Source organism: Herpailurus yagouaroundi, unplaced genomic scaffold, assembly GCF_014898765.1.
Source record: "Herpailurus yagouaroundi ecotype Mexico unplaced genomic scaffold, PumYag 159, whole genome shotgun sequence".
Taxonomy (NCBI): domain Eukaryota; kingdom Metazoa; phylum Chordata; class Mammalia; order Carnivora; family Felidae; genus Herpailurus; species Herpailurus yagouaroundi.
In genome coordinates, this window is record NW_024412400.1 from 24,161,138 (window position 1) to 24,180,789 (window position 19,652).

Sequence of the window (19,652 nt, forward strand, 5' to 3'; positions counted from 1 at the left end):
TATCATCTCTTGATCTTTAAAAAAAAATTTTTTTTTTAATTTTTTTTTTCCAACGTTTATTTTTATTTTTGGGACAGAGAGAGACAGAGCATGAACGGGGGAGGGGCAGAGAGAGAGGGAGACACAGAATCGGAAACAGGCTCCAGGCTCTGAGCCATCAGCCCAGAGCCTGATGCGGGGCTCGAACTCACGGACCGCGAGATCGTGACCTGGCTGAAGTCGGACGCTTAACCGACTGCGCCACCCAGGCGCCCCCCCCAAAATTTTTTTAATGTGTATTTATTTTAGAAAGAGAGACAGAGCATGAGCGGGGGAGGGGCAGAGAGAGGGAGACACAGAATCTGAAGCAGGCTCCAGGCTCCCAGCTGTCAGCACAGAGCCCAAAGTGGGGCTTGAACTTAAGAGCCATGAGATCATGACCTGAGCTGAACTCGGACAGTCAACCAACTGAGCCACCCAGGTGCCCCTCACCTCTTGATCTCTAGATCATCATCTTTTGCCTTTGTTTCTGTAGGGTTTTCTGACTGGTATCCCTGGAGCCACGTGATCTTTATAAGCCCTCAGTTGATTCTCTGACTCTATAGCTTAAAACCTTTCAGTACTCTTCTGTCACCTATTGCTTAGTCTTGTGTCTCCTCCTGCCTCCCCTATGATTTCATTATAAAGTACCGAAATATTTGGGTTTTTGGAACTATTTATGATTTTGCTTGCCTCAAGCCTGGAATAGTCTGTTTGTCTCTCTCTCTCTCTCTCTCTAAAGTAGGCTCCATGCCCAGTGTGGGGCCTCACATCCCTGAGATCAAGGGTAGCATGCTCTACCAACTGAGCCAGCCAGGTGCCCCAATCTTTCTGTCTCTTGATTTTACTAACTCTTGTGAGGTCTTAGCTGAAATGCTATTGCTCTAGGGAGCTTCCTTATACCAATAAGTCTGTGTTGTGTCCTTCCTGTTTGGCCCAATACGCTGTTGTATAATATAACATTTATTATGTATTATAATTGTCATTTTACCTACAGTCTTTGTCCCACTTTTGACTGCTCTGTGAATGCCAAGGCCATGTATGTCATCTCTACTCATACTCTCAAAGCTGTGACTATTAAAAGTAGGTGCCCCATACCAGGTATTGTCTTAAGTGCTCAATTTATAGCAGTAAACAAGAGACTGTTACAGTTTTTAACTGCTGTGTGATAAACCACTCCAAAACTTAGTACCTTCATATTTATTAGGTATCCATATTATATGGTAATATTATTACTGTAATATTTACTTACTCATGATTTTATATTTGTATAATATTTGGTAGGGTTAGTTTATCTCTGTTTCACTTTGTGTCAGCTCATTGGAGGTTAGAGTTTCCACTTCCAACATAGTTTACTCACATGGTTGGTAGTTAATGCTGGGAGCTAAACTGGGGCTGTTGATCAGAGCACCTCCATTAGGCTTTTCTCTGTGCCCTAGGTATGAGTGGTGGGTTCTGAGAGTGAATGTCCCAAGAACAAGCATTCTGAGAGGTAGGAAGTAGAAGCAGACAATCTGATGAACATTACTTCTGCTATATTTTATTGGTTAAACAGTCAGCCCAGATTCAACAGGAGGAGAATTAAACTCCATTTCCTGATAGAGAAAGTGACAAAGAATTTGTGACTATATTTCATCTGTTATACAGACCAAAAAAATAAACAAAAAATAAAACTACAAAAATTGTTGGATGAGTTAAATCTTGTCTATACTTTTAACCTCCCAAGAATCATGATAGTACATCATTAATTAAAGAAAAATCAAACTACACCATAAAGTGAAATTTTAAAAAGTAACTTTTATTCCCACCCTTTTTAATAGCGATATACTTTTTTGTTCTTATTCATACACTTTCTGAACTTTAAGTTTTAATTGTGCATACAACTCCAAACTTTAATGAGTTTTGTGTTCTATTTTTTTATTTTTATTTTTCATAAGTCCTCGTGCATTGATATTATTACTCTAAGTATATTACTAGAAATGAAGTTATTTGTGTGTGTGTGTGTGTGTGTGTAAGAAATGGGGTTATTATGTAAAGGAAATGCACAATTTAGATTTTGATTCTTATTGCCAAACTGCCGAATAGGGTAGAAATTAACATTATTTTTCTAACTTTAGTGCATGGTATAAATTACATTTGCCCACAACTTGCTATCAGAAGATGTTATAAATCATTGTTTTTGGTTAACCTATTGACAAACAATGAAAGATTGATTTTGTTCTTATTTTTTTTAATGCCTTTTTAAGCCCTTTGTCCATTTTGGGTTTTGTTGTTGTTGATTTTCAGGAGCTCTTTGCATGCTGTTGATTTTAACTCTTTGCCCATTATGTGTATTGCAAATGTTTTCAATTTTGTCTTTTAATTTTGCTTATACATTTTAAAAATTCTTATGAAGACTTACTAAATTTTTATGTAGTTCCATATATTAGCCTTTTTCTTTACTATTCTGTTTTTTGGCAGAAATAAGATTGAACTCAGTTCCTTATTATTTGTCATCTTTTTACCACTTGAGCTAATCTTCCAGTAGCTTCAAATACAGAATTTTTGTATATTATATATATTGCTGTTGGGAAAAAAAAACCCAGTAGACTAATAAATTCCATAGCAATTATACAGATGTCTATTTAGGGAATTAATTTCAGAATCTTTTCCATCTCTTAATGGTCTTATAATATAATGGAATTGATCTGTTTCGGGATTTGGCAAAATTCTGTCCTAGACAGTACCAGTGAATTGAGCTGAATAAAGAGTAGTTGTTCCTTGTGTCAGTGTTACACTTACCCACAAAATGAAACTTTTAGTGATTGAAATATAAAAATATGAAACCTATTAAAATTGAAAACAAGGTAATATGGTCAGCTACATTATATGGATGAAGTAATTCCCTGAAAAGAATTAGAAATGCTAGAAATTTTTTTTCTTTAAGAGCTAACATGACAGTAAGAAATCACCCAAAATGTATATGAAAGCCAGAATTCAGAGAAGTAAGTAGAATATTAAAACTGCTTTTCCTCTGAGGGTATTTCCCACTTTCTAGGGTGCTTTTACTTTAGTTTTGAGGGCCTTCTAAGGCTCAGAGTATTAAAGCTCATAAAGGCCCAGGGAGGAGAATCTAATAGGAAATTCCTTCCCTACACAATTGGACTCCAAAAGAGTCCAGAGGGTCTATGACCAGAGGGTCATAGAGTATGGTTAAACCAAGATGAAAACCCTTCTCATGCTCTTGCTCACAGGATGCTGTAAGAATGTTTGCCTTGGGCTTGAAAAAATATTATTTCCTAAGAAGTTATAAACATAATCCTTCCTTCTTGATTTGCAGCTCAAGTTCAGTGTTGCCTGGTGGTCCAAAAGAACCTTAAATTGTGAATTTAAAGGTGGGTCTAGGTACCTGGCAGAAGCAAATGAAAGTCCTCTCAGGTAGAATATATTTTTATCTTCAGTCCTAGGAAATTCCCACAAATACTTTTCCAAAGAACTAGCTCACAATAAAATATAGTCAAGCACACAAGGAAACGAGGTACCATGAGTAAGAAACAGCAGAAACAACTGACTGACAGAGATGAACTCTCAAAAACTAAAGATTTTGAAATTATCAGACAGATGATGAAAGAACTATTTATTTTCTTTGCAAAAAGATAGAAAATATCAGTGGGCAACAGGAAACTTAGGAGATTTGAAAAAGACCTGAACAAAACTTACAGAAATAAAAAATATAGTAAGTCAATGAAAAACTCAGTGGATACTGTTAGCAATAGATTAAATACAACTAAAGAAAACCAATGAACTGGACATAAGGGAGAATAAATTATACAGAAGGTAGCACAGAAAGATCAGGAAATGGGTAAAAAGAAAGAGATTACAATATATAGAGAACATAGAATGAAAAGGTCTAACAGTATTTCATCAATTTTCTAATTGTAAAAGGGAGAAATAATAGGAAAGGAAGGAGTGTTTGAAAAGTGAATGGCTGAGCATTTTTCAGGGCTGAGGAAATCACTAGTCCACCAATTTAAGAAGTTCTGAGAATTTTATTTATTTTTTTAATGTACATCCAAGTTAGCATATATATAGTGCACCAGTGATTTCAGGAGTAGATTCCTTCGTGCCCCTTACCCATTTAGCCCATCCCACCTCCCACAACCCCTCCAAACCCTCTTTCGTTCTCCATATTTAAGAGTCCCTTATGTTTTGTCCCCCTCCCTGTTTTTATATTATGGAAGTTCTGAGAATTTTAAACACACATCTAGACACATCATAGTAACATGGAGAACACTAGAAACAAAGAGAATCTCTTAAAAGTTGGCAGAGAACAAAAGATGGATTATCTTTAATGTGGCTATAGCAGTTACACTGATGGTGGACTGCTCAGGAGCAGAAATGGAAGCCAGAAGACAGTGGGATGGTGTCTCAGTGTGCTGGGAAAGAGTTGCCAGCAGAGTAGTCTGTACCTAGTGAAAATAACTTTCAAGAAGGATGGAGTAATGACATCTTCAGACAGTTGTAAAATATTCTCTGTGAAGAAAATGTATAAATACATTTTTTCTGGTTGATTCTAGTATTTAGAGTGGAGAATTCTAACATAACTAAACAATTTTGAGCTTCACGTAGTTTTATTCTTAGAAAGTTGTGTTTACACTTAGTGCAAAGAAATACTGTTTCGCAATACTTTTACCAATATACTACTCCAGCTTTTGGATGTTTGCTGTGTTCAGAGTCTTTAGTATTGTTGTAGGAAATACTTCGTGGTGATTAATGCATGCCTTTAAGTCTTGAGTCTTGAGTCAGTGATGTGATTTTTAATATTCATGTTTGAAATATCATAAGTCAAACCAAGAAGAATTTGGAGAAAATTGTGCCATGGTATTCACAGAAATAATTCCTGGAAATAACTTTATTCTCATCTCCCAGTCCTAAATACAAATTTCTGGAGGAAAAAGAGGGGGAGATTTTTTTTTAAACCCATAAACAAGGTTGGCATCAAGGGGAGTCTGTGGCGCTGGGAAGAGCAAACAGACCTTACCTAAGTGGACCTGGATTGGAGTCTGGTTCCACCACTTAGGAATTCAGTCTTGATGTGACGTGAACATTTTGATACTTAGTTTTCTCGTTTGTAAAGTAGGGTAAGACTACTTTGCAGGCGTATGGTGAGGAATAGAGTGTTGTTTGTAAAAAGTGCTGAGTAGGGTCCTGTGGCTCATACTGAGCTCCCAGCTAATTGTTACTGATGAGTAACATAGAAGAATGAATCGAATCTGGCAAGGAATTTGAAATTACTTAACTGTACAAATGGTGTAAAAGAGTTAATCATACTTTTAATATTGAAGAGTCATGGACACTGATCATAATGATAAATATTTTTTGAAGTTAAGAAATTGTCAGAATGTGCCTTCTCTTAACTGATTTGGTGGTTAATTTTGCACCAGATCAGCTGTGGATGCTGCCTACAAGTTAGGCTGCTTTACGTTCTTCATGGCAGGTAACGGGGCAAGATGAAATCAGTGACTTTCTTCAGAAACTTAAAAACATTGCCAGCCACAACACACACACATCTTATATCTATATTTATCTACATCTATATCTACATATGTGTGTGTGTATGTGTGTGTATATTTCCGTCTCCTGAGGTGGAAGTTCATGATGACAGCTAATTAATGGTAAACCTGAGTATTTTAGAAATTCAATCCACAAAATGTTTATAAAGTATGTGCTTAAAACTTTATACTATGCTTTTCAGAAGTTAAATAAATTCACTGGCCTGCAAAAATTTAGAGTAAGAGCCATCAGAGCACTCTTATTATTGCTCTTTGAATTGAGAATCTGACTTCTATAAAATATTTAGACCTAGATTTTCCATTCTTTTTTCCTTTTTATTGTTTATAGTCAAGATGCAAAATAGAATCTTTTATGATACAGAACTACTTGCACACCTTGAAAATTATTTTCTAGTTTTTTATTCTTTATTCAACATTTGGACATTTGCCCTCATTGAGCAGTGATAACTATGCAGAGTATATTAGCTGATTGCCTTTTTAAACCACACTTCTTATCATAGCAAACTTTAAAAATCATATAATGAAGATAATTCAGGAGTTTTTTTCTTGGAACTTGACATTTTTAGAATGTTCGTTACAGTAATGTTATATTTGTAGTTTTTGAGTTTATTCAGGTTATAGAGACAAGGACTAAAAGCAAATCAGGCATTTCTTATCTTAAAATTTTTTTTTTCAACGTTTATTTATTTTTGGGACAGAGAGAGACAGAGCATGAACGGGGGAGGGGCAGAGAGAGAGGGAGACACAGAATCGGAAACAGGCTCCAGGCTCTGAGCCATCAGCCCAGAGCCTGACGCGGGGCTCGAACTCACGGACCGCGAGATCGTGACCTGGCTGAAGTCGGATGCTTAACCTACTGCGCCACCCAGGCGCCCCAGGCATTTCTTATCTTTCAAGAAGTTCTAGGATCACCGCTTTGAAAATGATTTGGGTAAAGGTAGTGACACAACTTTATCTAAACAAACACATGCACAAATGCTTCCTAGTAAACATCTAAGTGTTTCAATTTTCTTGGTCTGTGTTAGACCCGCATGTGATGCAGAAATTGAGCAACAGCAAATTTTTGTGCAGTTAGATCATGTGATACTGGTATTCGTTCAGTGCTGCTTTTGATCTTGGAGGTAATCTCTTGTAATCCCAAACTTTAAAGCACTTTATGATTATACTTTCTAAGCTGATATATTTTGCATTAGTAAAAATACATAGGATTAGAAAAGACACTATGCAACTCATGTAGACATCTTTTTTTCTTGTTTACATTTGACTTTTTGTTTCATATTTTGAGATTTGTTTGTTTATATTCCGTAGGCTGATAATTTCTTTTTAACTAGTGGTTGTAGTATATGAAAAATTATGGGTTAAATTTGAATGAGCCCCCATTTTGTCTTTTATCTCTTCTAGTCTTTTATATTTTGAAAATGAGTGTTATTTTATGATATCAAACTCTGTGAATCAAAGTCATTTCTCATAGGAATAGAAATTACTACTATAGTTGTTAAGCTAAGGATTTATTCATATATCATTTCAAGTGTTCTAGTTTGACTGTTTTTAGAGAACTAAAAAGGTTTTTAGGTACAATCATATCTTCACATTTTACAACACTGTTAAGAACACTGCTAGGTTAAAGAAAAGTTACCTAGGTTTTTCTTAATTTCATCTAGTCCATAAAAAAAAAAACAATACTAGACAAATAGGCTTTTCTAGTTAGTAATGATTGCTTATATAAAATAAATAATGATGCTATCTGATTACACTAGGTTACTTTTGTGCTGTTTTGCTGAGAAAACATTCCATTTATGAGATACTAAGTAATATTTTGTGTTTTTAGTAGAGAACCATAGTCTCTCTGTAGAATTCCTCAGAAAGCTTTCATTTGAAACATTGTGGTATTTTTAGTCTTGAATCATAATTATCTTTTATTAAACAGTTATACATGAAATTATTCAGAAATCATTGCAGTATTGAGAGGATCAATGAGAAGTTTGGTGAAAACAAGTATTTTTTATAATTAAGTTGACTATATTTATAAAATTTCAATGTTGATGATACCAAGGAATTCTTGTTAATATTGTTAGCTGTGATAACGACATTGTGGTTTGTAAGAAGAATCTGAAGTTTTTTATTTTCTAAGTAAGTAGGGGTAAAATGACAGGAGGTTTGGGGCAGGTAAATAAATATAGCAAAATTTGATAATTTGTTGAGTCTGGGTCATGTGTCTATAGGTGTTCATATTTTATTTTCACGTCTTTTGTTTATGTTTATAAAATCTTATAAAAATTAACTAGAGTTTACCAGGGGTTGGGGGAAGGGGAATAGGGAATTACTGTTAGTTGGGATGGAGCTTCTTTTTGGGATGATGCAAAAGTTCTGAAAATGGATAATGGTGATGGTGGTACAGTTGTGAATGTACTTAACGCTACTGAGTTATACAATTAAGAGTGGTTAAAATGGGAAATTTTATGTTATATATATTTTACCATAATGATGAAATATGAGTATGTTGTTAAAAATAATTCCCAAGAATCATTATACTTTTAGGGAAAACTTTTGGAGGCATATAGTACCTTTTACCCTTATTTTTCTTTCCTCATTAACTTTTTTCTCCTTTCGTTTGGAAAGAAAGAGGAAGGAAAAATCTTCATGTCGTGTCAGGACTTTCTTAATGGGTTTGGGTTCTAGAGTGGTGTTCTAGTAGCATGTTAGTGATTTGTGAGGTTGTTTTAGTGGGTTGCTCCTGTGATTAAGATAAATTAGAAAATATCAGGTGCATTGTGTACAGTGAGTGTAAACATGGTAGTCATCAAATGTTTTTTTCAGTTGTATAGCATGTGTATGTGTACTGAATTGTGATGTAAACGATATTCTCTTGGTGGAGCCAGGTGTATTTTAGAAAGGAATATCCACGTAGAGGGTATTGGTGACTGCATAATAGCTAGAAAGCAGATGTCAAAGTTTGCACAGAGGGGCTAGGATAGTAACTCAGATTTCACCAAACTTTCAGACATTAATCAGACAAATAGGACAAATAATTAATCGAGAAGATCTGACAAGGTTATTCTATCCACATATAATGATAAATAATTACAAAATTAGGGGAGTAGGTTGGATGGTGACTTTGAGAGGTTGATAATCATTTTTGAGCTTTTGTATCAATGAGAAACTAATTGGTAATTATCAACTGTTTTAGGTAGGTTTTTTTTTTTTTTATCTGTTTGCAGATCTCGACACATAGTTGATGCTAAGGAAGGCTCTCTTTTTAATTTATACGAGTATTATTTAGGTTAAAAATGTGGAGAGTTTGATATTATTAAATACAATTTAAAATACTAGCTAGAGGGGCGCCTGGGTGGTGCAGTCGGTTGAGCATCCGACTTCAGCCAGGTCACGATCTCGTGGTCCGTGAGTTCGAGCCCCGCGTCAGGCTCTGGGCTGATGGCTCGGAGCCTGGAGCCTGTTTCCGATTCTGTGTCTCCCTCTCTCTCTGCCCCTCCCCCGTTCATGCTCTGTCTCTCTCTGTCCCAAAAATAAATAAACATTGAAAAAAAAAATTAAAAAAAAAATAAAATACTAGCTAGAGAAAAAAAATTTTAAAAAATAAAATACTAGCTAGAGATTGTCATGTCATTTTGCACCCCCCCCCCCCCCCCTGATTCGCCTGGTTCATGTATTTTTTTTTAATAAAAATTTATTTAATTTTAACTTTTTTTTTTTTTTTTTTTAATTTTAGAGAGTGCAAGCAGGGAGAGGGGCAGAGGGGGAAAGAGAGAGAATCTTAAGCAGGCTCTTTGCTCAGTGCAGAGCCTGATGTGGGCCTCAATCCCAGGAACCTACAGTCATGACCTGAGCCGAAATCAAAAGTTGGTGCTCAGCCAACTGAGCCACCCAGGCACCCCCTCTGGTTCATTTTTAGCTTGAAATCACCCACAGGAAATACTGTTCTAGAGAAAGTAAAGGAGAATCAGATTCTAGAGCCGGGTAAGACTGATCTCAAATTTTACTTCTACCAGTTGCTGGTCAAGTTGCTTGGAAAAACTCTGTAACCTTTTTTGGGTTTCCATTTCCTCACTGTGACATTGCCTTGTAGGGTTTTAAGTAAAATGAGGTGATTTATGTAAAATGCCTAGTAGTGTGTGGTTTCTCAGGACGTGCTTCTTGTTGTTAACATGAGGTCCTTCTCTCTTTACTATCTCATTCTTCCAAAGTCTGTACTCTTAAATTGATTTTTTCTTTAGTTTGGGGATTATCGTCTAATATTTTTCTGTGGGATCCAGAACAAACTATTTCAATGATTAAGAAATATTTTTATTCACAAAATAAAACCAAATAGTAGATGTTCTCTGTGCTCTAAAAGGGTTTCATTTCCTGAAATATTTTATAGATGGTGAATGATTACTGAATTGTTTTATTAGACTAGTTCTATTTGGAGGATTTCATGTAGTAATGACATGAAAGGGGAATTGAGAAGTCCTGTAATAGTCAGTTGTTAATATTGAACCATTTACAGTTTATGCTCTTATTTATATTAAAGCGATTCTTTTCACTTTAACACGTTATGATCTTTTAAGAAATTTAGGATATAAGATGAATGGTTAAAGGTATGTCTTTTAACTGATTAGTTGGGTTTGTCTTGAAAAAGGACTGAATTTTGTGGATTTGGATAAGTCACTGACAGGAGGTCTTTAACATTTTTCCCCCCTCTGAACAGATGTCTTGGCCTGCAGTGACTCCAACTCCCATAATCCTTCCAATTTTCTCCTCTACCAAATAAGTTTTTAAAAAGTGACATTTTTATTATAAGTGACTTAATTCAGGCAAACATTGCAGCTGAGGAAAGACTTCATTCCACTGAGGAGCACTTTGGTATGAATAAAATGTTAGCTTCTTTATCTTTAAGAATTAAATGCATGGTTCCCTCCTGTCCCCCCACCCTCGCCACCCCGTATTCAGAATAATAATTTTGTGTAATAAGTTTTCTTCAAGATTAAAAGTTTTTATGCTCTAGTATGCTGAGGTATTGCACTTTTTGATACGCTTTATTTTAAATGACATTTAAAAACAGGATTCATCCAGAATACATTAACCACAGTAGGTCTTTCAACAGAGGAGAGTTAATTCAGGAACTGGTTGTACAGGTATTGCTGAGAAACCAAACGGAACTGTGAGACAAATCAGATATTAATAATATCCGAAGCCTCTGATGCTGTTAGGGAAGATGAGAAAAGCTGGTGTTGTCAGAGTTCTGAAGCCAGAGCCCTGTAGGGGAGCTAGAGCCATAGCTGGGGCTATCGTGATAGGGGCAGGGATGTCAGGGGGCGGGACTTCTGGAGGGAACTGGAGTTACGGAAGAGACAAAGCTTCTGCCAAGGATGTGTCAGGGAGTGGGAAGAATGGAGGAGAAATACTCTTGGCTTCTTCCTCTTTTGCCTTCTATCAATCATTAGCCACTCTCACTGGCCAAATCTCCCTGGAAACGAGAGGGCAATGTTGCTTGGAAAATGGAGTTGCCTGTGCTACAGAGCAGTACAGGGTAAGCCTGGAGAATAGATCTGAAAACATGTAGTTATGTTGCTAGTTTATGATAGTCATCAAGACACCTGTGCTCTTGTGTTGTATTAGCTGTTAAGAAGACCTAGCGAAAAAAACAAACAAATCAAAAACCCCAACAGACAGAAGAACCTAACCAAAAAACCCTCTCAGCTCCCTCCCTCCCTCCTTTCTATCTTCCTTCCTTCCTTCCTTCCTTCCTTCCTTCCTTCCTTCTTTCTTTTTTTCTTTCTTTGTTTCTACAGTGGAAAGAAATAATTCCTTGGAAACCAACATTATGGTCAGTATTTCAGTTTAGTAAAGACATTTACTGAGTGGCACTGTTCAGATAAATGAGCTACAAAGTGGAAACCACTTGGTTCTTGGTTTTGTGGTACTCAGAGTCCACTGGAAGAAACTTTTTTTTTTAAGAGGATACTTTTAATTTTTAAATTTCAGTAGGATGTGTGATAAGTTAGAGATAGGGAACATGTTTTTCTGTAGGAACTCAAGGGAGGAGCCATTAACCTAGGCTTGTAGTTTGTGGAATGCTCTCAGAAGTTGGGAAACTTGAGCTGAGTTTTAAATGATTGGTCAGAATTGGTCAAGGGAGGGGAAAGGAAGCTGCTGGAAGGAGAAGCTTGAGCAAAGGCTCAAAAGCTTGAAAGAGCTTAAGAAATTTCAGTCACTTGCTAGAGATTCAAGTTTGGCTCAAAAAATGGGCCTTGGGAGAGGCCAGGTTGTTTTTATTCTCAAGCAGATAGGCAACTGTTGGAGGGGTAGTGAAGTGGACTGATTAGCTTTTTTGTTGCTGTAATTTTCCCTAAGTGTAAAAGCTGGGTTCAGGAGGGTGTGATCTAGAGGTAGGAGACCTGAAAAGAGGAATATTCTACTGGTCCAGGCAATAGAGGAGTGATGGACATGAAACTCTCAAAGGTAGCCTCATGTCTTATTCATTTCATGTCAGTGCCTATGCTCTACTTTGATATACCCTTCTTTTATGTTTGAAAATTCAAACTAATACAACTTTCAAAATAAAGAAATGGATGAAGTGTTGCTTTGTTTTCAAACTGCGCATGCCTTTTTGGATACTCTGTTATTTGTTCTTTTTGAGAATCCTAGGACCAGAAACAGGAATAAGTCACAGACTCTGCTCTCTAGAAGCAGGCATAGGATACATTCACTAATTGTACACTCACTAGTCTGCTTTGGAGTGCTGGAGGAGTGCTTTGTTCTCCTAGAGTCAGGTGATTGTTCTGTTACTGAAGTATTATAGGATGAAGCAATTTCCTGTAGAAATTTCCTTGAGAAAAATTTCCTGTATTCCTTAATGTAGTTTCTGATATTGAAGAGTGACAGATTTGCAGTGTGACATTTAATTTTAGTAAATATATCTTTTAAAATACCAAAATCCTGCATTTGAATAAGATCCACTTTACACATTGATTTTAATGTATATTCTGTAATTTATTCTGATAATGAATGTGAGATAGATGTTATTAGTGCTATTTTCTTTCTTTACACACTCTGGTCTGGGTTGTCTTACTCAAACTCTAATGGGATTGCTACTGTATCTTAGATGAGCAAGACAGAATTTTTGTCATCACGAAGTCTGTAATCTAAAGTGGTCAACAGACATTAATTCATAATATGAGGCCTGAGATATAAGTTAATGAAATCCAAACATTGTATTGAGGAAATTAAGAGGAAGAAGATATTTATTGTATTTTACTGTGTCTAAGGCATATATTTTTTTCCACATTTTAACATTTCTAACATTGACAGATGTCTATAATATGATCACATCTTAAACTTGAAGAAAAGTATATTTTGAGAGAATAATAAAGGCATCTCTGTTTTGGAGGATGAGGAATTTAGTTAAGTCAAATGAAGTTCTAAGAAAAAGCACCTGGGCAAGAAAGCCATGATGTGCTAAAGTAATGGTAAGTGTTTTTTTTTTTTTTTTTCGTGTTCAAGAATGACATATAAAGGGTTTTGTAGATAAAGCTGTGGAGAGGGGGAATTTTATTCTGTAGTGAGTGGGAAGCTATTGAAGGGTTTTAAAAGGGGAAGGTATGGTACATATTACATTGTGAATTTCTTGACCGATATTTGGGAATATGTTGCTATATTGGAGAGAAGAGGAATTGGAGGAAAGGAAATTATGCTGTTTTGAAAAAATGACTTTGTTGAAAGCAAAGATGTTACAGAGGTAGAACTGACAGAAATTGGTTACTGAATGTGGGGGGTAGAGTAGGTGGTGGTGACGGAGAGATACCAGAATTACTGGTAGGGGAGGAAAAGACCTGTTAGCTGAAACAGTGTGTTGAAGTCTGAAAATCAATTTGAACTTTGTGACTGACATGACTCCTCTTGTCATGAATACAGCAGGAAGTGTGGGTATTTAGGTCTTGAGTTTAGGAGAAAGGTCAGGGCTGATGGCAAAGATTTAGGAGATATCAGCTAGACAGTGTTATAAATGAATACATTTTAGAGATCCATGAAGAGAGTAAATGGAGAATATTAGTGAAGGAGAAATATATATGTATACACATATGTATACATACATATGTATATATACACATACATATGTGTATATATATGCATGCATATATATACATATGCATGTATATACACGTATATATATGCATGCATATATATATATGTATGTATATATTTGAACAATTTTAATTGTTTTGGGCATGCATAGTCCATCTCAATCACTTATTTAAAAGTGTACGACTCATTGGCTTTAAGATTTTCAGAGTTGTTCAGCCATCACTATAATCTATTTTTAAAAAAATATTTATGTGTTTTGGGGGAGAGAGAAAGAATCCCAAGCAGGCTCTGTGCTGTTAGGGCAAGGCCTGATGTGGAGCTTGATTCCACCAACTGTGAGATCAAGAATTGAACTGCAATTAAGAATTGGACGCTCAACCAACTGAGCTACCCAGGCTCCCCTACAATCAGTTTTTAATCAGCTGTTTATTTTTTATTTTATTTATAGGGCATGTGAGTGAGGAAAAGGGGTAGAGGGGGAGAGAGAAAGAATCTTAAACAGGCAGCACATTCAGCATGGAACCTAACATGGGGCTTGATCCCATGACCTGGGGATCATGACCTGAGCTGAAATCAAGAGTTGGATGCTCAAATGACTGAGCCTCCCAGGTGTCAGTTTTTAGAACATTTCATCATCTCTAAATAAATTCCGTGTTGTTTAGCCATAGGCTTTGCCATTTCTGCAACAAGGGCTATTGGGATTTTGATAGAGATTGCACTGAATCTGTAGATCACTTTGAATAGTATTTATATCTTAGCAATATCAAGTTTTCCTACCCACGAGTGTAGAATATCTTAACACTTATTTAGGTCAACTCTAATTTCTTTTAGCATTCTTTTCTAAATTTCAGTGTATAAGTCTTTCCCTTAGCTAAATTTATTTCTGGGTATTTTATTCTTTTTGCTGGTTTTGTAAATAGAATAACGTTTTAAATTGTCTTTTTGGGTCATTCATTGAAGATAGATAAAAACACAACTGATTTTTGTATGTTGATCTTGTAACCTGCAACTTTGCAGAAATTGTTTATTTGGTCTAGTGGCTTTCTTATGGATTCTTTGGAATTTTGTTATATAAACGTAGGATCATTTCATTTGTGAATAGAGATAGTATTACTTCTTCCCAATTTGGGTGCCTTTTATTTTTCACGTTTTCTTGTCTCATTGCTCTGGCTAGAACTTTGGGTACATTGTTGAATTGTAGTAGTAAAAATAGGCATCCTAGTCTTTGTCCTGATCTTAAGGAGAAAAGGTTCAGTCTTTCACCATGAATATGCTGTTAGCTTGGATTTTTGGTAAGTGCCCTTTATCCTGTTGAGGAAGTTCACTTAATTCCTCATTTTCTAACTGTTTTTATAATGAAAGTGTTGTCTGAATATTGTTAAGTGCATTTTCTGCATCGGTTGAGATGATCATGTGCTTTTTTTCCTTCATTTCATTAAGGTGTATCACATTGACTGATTTTTGTTATGTTGAGTCATCCTTGAATTCCTGGGATAAATTCTACTTGGTCATGATGTACAGTCCTTTTAATATGCCACTGGGTTAGCTTGTTAGAACTTTGTTGGACATTCCTGATTATAGTCAAAAGGATATTGGTCTATAGTTTACTTTTTATGTGAAACCTTTGTCCTTGGTGTCAGAGTAATACTGGCTTCATAGAATGAGTTGGGAAGTGTTCCCTTCTCACTAATTTTTTTGTAAGAGTTTGAAAAGAATTGGTGTTAATTCTTTAAATGTTAGGTATAATTCACTAGTGAAGCCATCTGGTCCTGGACTTCTCTTTATTGGGAGGTTTTTAATTACTGATTCAATCTCTAGTAGTTTAGGTCATTGAGATTTTTCTTTTTCTTCTTGAGTCAGTTTATGTAATTTGTATATTTCTAGCAATTTGTCCATTCCTCTGGGTTATCTAATTTGTTGGCATAAAATTGTTTACATTATTTTCTTATCCTTTTTGTTTCTCTAAGGTCTATAGTAATGTTTCTACTTTCATCTGTGATTTTAGTTATTTGTGTGTTTTTTTTTCTAGCCATAGGTTTGTCAATTTTATTTATCTCAAAGAATAGTTCTTGGTTTTGTTGATTATATGGTTTTCTTAATTTTTATCTCTGATCATTATTATTTCCTTTCTTCTGATAGCTTTGGGTTTAGTTTGCTCTTTTCTCAGTTCTCAAGGTGTAAAGTTAGATTATTGATTTGAGATCTTTCTTCTTAATGTAGGCATTTACAGGTATAAATACTCATTTGAGCACAACCTCAATGTATAGTATAAGTTTTGATATGTTTTGTGTTTCTGTTTGTCTCTAATTTCTGATTTCTCTTGTGATTTCTTCTGTTACCAACTGGTTGTTTAGGATGTATTAATTTCTACATATTTATGAAATTTCCTTCTGTAATTGATGTCTAGCTTTATTCCATTGTGGTCAGAAAAGATCCTTTGTATAATTTCAGTCTTTTTAAATTATTGAGACTTGTTTCGTGGTATAATGTATAGTCTTTCCTGGAGAATGTTTTCATATGCACATGGGATGAATATATTGTTGTTCTGTAGAGTGTTTTATATGTGCCTATTAAGTCTAATTAGTTTATAGTGTTGGTTATGTTCTCTTTTTTCCTTATTGATCTTCTTGCTGGATGTTCTATCCATTATGGAAAGTAGTGGATTGAAATCTTCAACTATTATTGTAGAACTGTTTATTCTTCTGTTCTGTTGGATGTTTTTTTTGTTCACATTTAAAATAATTGCTGATAAAGAAGCACGTGCCTCTGCTATTTTGTTAGGTGTTTCCTGAATGTCTTATTCCATTTTTGCCTCTCCATAACTGTCTTTTTTTGTATGTTTACTTGATTTTTGTAGTGAATTGTTTTGATTCCCTCCTTATTTCTTTGTGTATATATTTTTAGATATTTCTTTGTGGTTACCGTGAGGATGACTTCTGGCATTCTAAATTTATAACAGTCTAGGTCAAATTGATACCAGCTTAACTGTAATGGCATACAAATTCCTGTGCCTATACTACCTCTGTTCTCCCACGCTTTATGTTGTTTTTGTTTCAGGATGCATCTTTATACATTGTATCCCAATAACATATTTATAATTTTTAAAATGTATTTTAAATTTTGTAGGAAATAAAAAATGAGGCTACAAGTAAGAGGTACCATAATAGTGGTCTTTATATTTGTGTTTTACCTTTCTTGGAGATCTTTATTCATATGGCTTTGAGTTCCTTTCTAGTGTTTTTCATTTAGACTAAACAACTCCCTTTAGCATTACTTGTAGGATGGGTCTAGTGGTAGTGAACTGTGTTAACTTTTTAACTTTTGTTTTATCTGGGAATGTCTTAATTTCTCTGTTATTTTTAAAGGATGTTTTTGGCAGATACAAAATTCTTGGATGACAGTTGTATTAGGCAGGGTTTTCCAGAGAACCAGAACCAATAGAGTGTATGTGTGCATACATGCATGCACATACATTATTTTCTTAGGCATGCATTATAAGGAATTGTCTCTAGTGATTTTGGGGGGCTGAGAAGTCCCAAGATCTGCAGTCAGTAAGCTGGAGACCCAAGAGAGCCAATGGTGTAGTTCCTGTCAGAGTCTGAAGGCCTGAGAACTAGGATTGCTAATGATATAAGTTTTAGTGTAAATATTGACAGGCTCCAGATCTAAGGAGAGCCAGTGTTTCAGTTCAACTCCAAAGTCAGGAAAAGACTGAAGACTCAGCTCAAAGCACTCAGGCAGGAGGAGTTCATTCTTACTCAGCCTTTTTGTTCAATGTTCGTCTTCGATTATCTGGATGAGGCCTTACCCATGTTATGGAGGGCAACCTGCTTTACTCAGTCTACCAATTCAAATGTTAACCTTAGCCAGAAACACTGTCACAGACATATCTGGAATAATGTTTGACCAAATATCTGGGTACTCAGACACGCTCAGTCACGTTGACACATAAAAAGAACCATCTCAGAGTTTCTTCTTTCAGTACCTAAACTTGTCATTCCACTGCCTTCTGGCCTGCATGGTTTCTGAAGAGAAATGAGCCATTAATCTTATTGAGGCTTCCCTGTACATGATGAGTCACTTCTGTCATGGTACTTTCAAGATTCTCTCTTTGTCTTTGGGCTTCAACAATTTTATTAGAGTGGGTCTCTGAGTTTATCCTACCTAGCACTTATCGAGCTTCTTGGATTTGTAGATTCATGGATTTCATCTAATGTGGGAAGAGTTTTGACCTTTTCAAATACTCTGTTCCTTTCCTTCTCTTCCCCTTGAGACTCCCGTATTGTCTATGTTGGTCTGCTTGATGGTGTCTCACTGTATCTCCTAGGTCTGTTCACTTTTTTTCATTTTTTTTCTCTCTCCCAGACTCAATTACAGATGTCCTACATTCAAGCTCACTGATTCTTCTTCTATTGCTGAAATTGCTCTTGAGTCACTCTAGTGATTTCTGTTTTTTCATTGCAGTTCTTTTGCTTTTCAGTTTTAGAATTTGCTTGCTTCCTTTTTGTAACTTCTGTTTCTTTGTCGATGCTCTAATTTTGTTAATGCATGGTTTTCTGAATTGTTTTTGTTCTTTTTCATGTTTAAGCTTTTTGAACATATTTAAGACTTGTTTTAAGGCCTTTCTAGTAAGTATCTTATATGGGATTTTCTCAGGGATATTCTTGTCAATTTTCTTCCTTTGGATGGGCCATATTTTCCTGTTTCTTTCTATGCTTTGTGATTTGTGTTTGTAGTTGGCAACTGGGTATATGAATATTATAATGTGAAAACTCTGTCATTTGTATTTTCCCCTTAAGGTTTTTTTGTTTGTTTGTTAAAGGCTCTAATAGTCCATTTTTTTTAAGTGATTTTTTTTCTCAAACCACTTTTTTCGGGGGGGGGGGTGGCAAGGACTTTATTCCTTGTCATGTATGGTAAATTCTTTGTTCCTTAGCTTGTGTTCGGCCAGTGTTTTGACAGAGACTGCCTTGAATACCAGCAACTAAAACAAAAGCTAAAATATTCTGAACAAACAGATAGAAGAATGAATACCTTTCCCAATTCTGTGTTGGGGCAGTCCTTCACTTAGCCAGGCTTGCACTGAGCCCAGTGGTCAGTCCAAGGTGGAAGTTTAGGGATCTCAGGTTTTTTCTGAGCATGTATACTGTTGTGGGCATGCATATAGTCTTCACATTTCCATCTGTACTCTTAATTTGTCAAAGAAATCTTTTGCTACTGTGCTTTAGGTGATTTATTATGTGCTTAGATAGTAACTTTTGTTCCAAGCATTTTTAGGTGGTTCTTCTTGCTCTGTTTTCAGATGACTATTGGTTTTCTAGCTAGAGTTCTGAGTTAGGTGAAACAGAAATGAGCAGCTTGCATCAGCCCTTCAGGTAGCCCCCAGAAGGTGAGACCAGATATTCACACAAATTTGTGAATAAAGTCTGTTCTGTCTCTGGGACCAGGATTCCATACTGGGACCATAGACTAAGGTTGCTGCTCTGCCAGGTTTTGAAATTGTCTCTTTCTTGATTTGTCATTTGCTTAGTTGTTGTACACCTTTACCTGTTTTCCATAGTTTAACAAAGTTGGTTGTGGCATTTATTGCTTGTTTGTTGATGTTTCTGTCAGGTGAGAGAACTTGAAGCTCCCTACTTTGCCATTTTGCTGATTTTATTTTTCATTGTGGTTTTGACTTGTAATTTTCTGATGTCTAATGATGTTGAGCATCTTTTTAAGTGTTTATTGGGCATTAAAAAAATGCTTATTTGTTTTTGAGAGGGGGGAGGGACAGGGAGAGAGATGAGGACAGAGGACCCAAAGCAGGCACTGTACTGACAGCAGAGAGCCTGATGCAGTGCTCAAACTCCTGAACCATGAGATCGTGACCTGAGCCAAAGTTGGATGCTTAACTGACTGGGCAGCTCAGGCGCCCCTTGGTGTTTATTGGGCATTTGTGTATCTTCTTTGGAGATTTGTTTATTTAGATCATTTGCCTAGTTTTAAACTGGGTTGTCT

At 35.8% G+C, this 19,652-nt stretch overlaps 1 protein-coding gene across 9 annotated transcripts in view; it reads left to right on the top strand.

Annotated features, from left to right (window-relative positions):
* Positions 1–19,652, top strand: part of TBC1D5 (TBC1 domain family member 5) — a 544,621-nt gene that overhangs the window by 8,613 nt on the left and 516,356 nt on the right. Inside the window, exon 1 of one of the 9 annotated variants that reach the window (XM_040480110.1) lies at positions 12,887–13,036. The exons of the other annotated variants lie outside the window; for them this stretch is intronic. The gene's annotated coding sequence lies outside the window, so the exon portion shown is untranslated. Of the gene's footprint in view, positions 1–12,886; positions 13,037–19,652 lie in introns of those variants that run through there. 9 annotated transcript variants of the gene reach the window in all.